The sequence below is a fragment of the Heptranchias perlo genome, chromosome 20 (genome assembly GCF_035084215.1).
Source record: "Heptranchias perlo isolate sHepPer1 chromosome 20, sHepPer1.hap1, whole genome shotgun sequence".
Classification (NCBI taxonomy): Eukaryota; Metazoa; Chordata; class Chondrichthyes; order Hexanchiformes; family Hexanchidae; genus Heptranchias; species Heptranchias perlo.
In genome coordinates this window covers 52,594,154-52,597,191 of record NC_090344.1, presented here as the reverse complement: position 1 = coordinate 52,597,191, position 3,038 = coordinate 52,594,154, and the positions used below count along the sequence as shown (strand labels likewise).

Sequence of the window (3,038 nt, the reverse complement as noted above, 5' to 3'; positions counted from 1 at the left end):
CCTTGGAACAGAGAAGGTTGAGAGGAGATTTGATGGAGGTGTTCAAAATCATGAAGGCTCTAGACAGAGTAGATAGAGAGAAACTGTTCCCATTGGCGGAAGGGTCAAGAACCAGAGGACAGAGATTTAAGGTGATTGGCAAAAGAACAAAGGTGACATGAGGAAAAACTTTTTTACACAGCGAGTGGTTAGGATCTGGAATACACTGCCTGAGGGGGTGGTGGAGACAGATTCAATCATGGCCTTCAAAAGGGAACTGGATAAGTACTTGAAAGGAAAAAATTGCAGGGCTACTGGGAAAGGGCGGGGGAGTGGGACAAGCTGGATTGCTTTACATGGAGCCGGCACGGACTCGATGGGCTGAATGGCCTCTTTCCGTGCTGTAACCTTTCTGTGATCAGGGTCAAGGCTCCAGTTCAGGGGTCGGGGGTTAAACACAGGCTCCAATACTTCAAATCTGGAGAGGCTCTGTGATTGGTCGGTGGGCGGGGCCTGGCCCTGGTCTGTGATTGGTCGGTGGGCGGGGCCTATCCCTGGTCTGTGATTGGTCGGTGGGCGGGGCCTATCCCTGGTCTGTGATTGGTCGGTGGGCGGGGCCTGGCCCTGGTCTGTGATTGGTCGGTGGGCGGGGCCTGGCCCTGGTCTGTGATTGGTCGGTGGGCGGGGCCTGGCCCTGGTCTGTGATTGGTCCCGATCTTTCCCATGAAGCAGCGCGGGTGTGCGGCCTAGTCGGAGGTTCGAGTCCGGCCGCCTCCCGTAATCGGCGCTGGGAAAAGGCAGCGAGGGCCGGACCCGAGTCCGAGGCGCTGGGCGGGTGAGCGAGTGCGGGAGCGGGGCCCGAGGGGGGAGAGAGACCGGGGCGGAGCCCGGATCATCACCCGGGCCTCTCCCCGGCCCAAGTGGCCATTGTTGATGCGAGAGACTCGGCCCGGCTGTTTAACGGTGGAGGGCCCCATTTCAAGCCGGGGGGTGGAGTGAGATCCAGTGTCTGATGATGGGGGATGAGGGAGGAGAGTGTGTGTGAGGGAGGGAGGGAGTGTGTGTGTGTGAGGGAGGGAGGGAGTGTGTGTGAGGGAGGGAGTATGTGAGGGAGGGAGTGTGTGTGAGGGAGGGAGGGTGTGTGAGGGAGGGAGTGTGTGTGAGGGAGGGAGTGTGTGTGAGGGAGGGAGTGTGTGTGAGGGAGGGAGGTGTGAGGGAGTGTGTGTGTGTGAGGAGGGAGTGTGTGTGAGGGAGGGAGTGTGTGTGAGGGAGGGAGTGTGTGTGAGGGAGGGAGTGTGTGTGAGGGAGGGAGTGTGTGTGTGTGAGGGAGGAGTGTGTGTGAGGGAGGGAGGGTGTGTGTGTGAGGGAGGGAGTGTGTGTGAGGAGGGAGTGTGTGTGAGGGAGGGAGTGTGTGTGAGGGAGGGAGTGTGTGTGAGGGAGGGAGTGTGTGAGGGAGTGTGTGTGAGGGAGGTGTGTGAGGAGGGAGTGTGTGTGAGGGAGGGAGTGTGTGTGAGGGAGGGAGTGTGTGTGAGGGAGGAGTGGGTGTGAGGGAGGGAGTGTGTGTGAGGGAGGTGTGTGTGTGAGGGAGGGAGTGTGTGTGAGGGAGGGAGTGTGTGTGAGGGAGGGAGTGTGTGTGAGGGAGGGAGTGTGTGTGAGGGAGGAGTGTGTGTGGGGAGGGTGTGTGTGTGAGGGAGGGGTGTGTGTGAGGGTGGGGTGTGTGGTGGGGTGTGTGGTGGGAGGGTGTGTGTGTGGGAGGGGGTGTGTGTGTGTGGGAGGGTGTGTGTGTGGGTGGGAGGGTGTGTGTGTGGGAGGGTGTGGTGTGTGAGGGTGGGTGTGGTGGGTGTGGGAGGGGGTGGTGGTGTGGGTGGGAGGGTGGTGTGTGTGGGGGGGGTGTGGTGTGTGGGGGGGGGTGTGTGGGTGGGGGGGTGTGTGTGTGTGGGGGGGTGTGTGTGGGGTGGGGTGTGTGTGTGGGGGTGTGTGGGTGGGGTGTGGGTGTGTGGGGGGGTGGTGTGTGGGGGGGTGTGTGTGGGTGGGGGGTGTGGTGTGTGGGGGGGTGTGTGTGGGGGGGGTGGGTGTGTGGGGGGTGTGTGTGGGGGGTGGGGTGTGTGGTGGTGTGGGGTGGGGGTGTGGGTGTGGGGTGGGGGGGTGGGTGTGTGGGGTGGGGTGTGTGGGTGGGGGGGTGTGGTGTGGGGGGGGTGTGTGTGGGGGTGGGTGGGGGTGTGTGGGGGGGGTGTGTGGTGGGGTGGGTGGGGGTGTGTGTGGGGGGGTGTGGTGGGGGGTGGGGTGTGGTGGGTGGGGGGGTGGGTGTGGGGTGGGGTGTGTGTGGGGGGGGTGGTGTGGGGGGTGTGGGGGGGGGGTGTGGTGGGGGGGGGTGTGGTGGTGGGGGGGGTGTGTGGGTGGGGGGGGTGTGTGGGTGGGGGGGGGTGTGTGGGGTGGGTGGGTGGGGGGGGGTGTGGGTGGGGGGGGTGGTGTGGGGGTGGGGGGGGTGTGGGGGTGGGGGGTGTGGGGGGGGTGGTGTGGGGGGGTGGTGGGTGGGTGTGTGGGGTGGGTGTGGTGTGTGGGGGTGGGTGGGTGTGGTGGGGTGGGTGGGGGGTGTGGGTGGGGGGGGTGGTGTGGTGGTGGGGGGTGTGTGGGGGGGGGGTGGGTGTGGTGGGGGGGGTGGGTGTGGGGGGGGTGTGGTGGGGGGGGGGTGTGGGTGGGTGGGGGGGGGTGGTGGTGGGGGGGGTGTGGGGTGGGGTGGGGGGGTGGTGTGGGGGGGGTGTGGTGGGGTGGGGGTGTGTGTGGGGGGGGGTGTGGGGTGTGGGGGGGTGTGGGTGGGGGGTGGGTGGGGGTGGGGGGGTGGTGTGTGGGGGGGGTGGGGGTGTGGGGGGGTGTGTGGGGGGGTGGGGGGTGTGTGTGGGGGGGGGTGGGGGGTGTGGTGGGGGGGGTGTGTGGTGTGGGGGTGGGGGGGTGTGTGTGGGGTGGTGGGGGTGTGGGTGTGGTGTGGGGGTGTTGTGGTGGGGGTGGGTGGTGTTGTGTGTGGGGAGGGAGTGTTGGTGGTTTGAGGGAGGGGGAGTGTG

General features: G+C 66.0%; 1 protein-coding gene across 1 annotated transcript in view; it reads left to right on the top strand.

Annotated features, from left to right (window-relative positions):
- The first annotated feature begins 683 nt into the window (after positions 1-683).
- Positions 684-3,038, top strand: part of LOC137335886 (STAM-binding protein-like) — a 27,437-nt gene continuing 25,082 nt past the window's right edge. The window contains exon 1 of the mRNA XM_068001391.1: positions 684-814. The gene's annotated coding sequence lies outside the window, so the exon portion shown is untranslated. The remainder of the gene's footprint in view (positions 815-3,038) is intronic.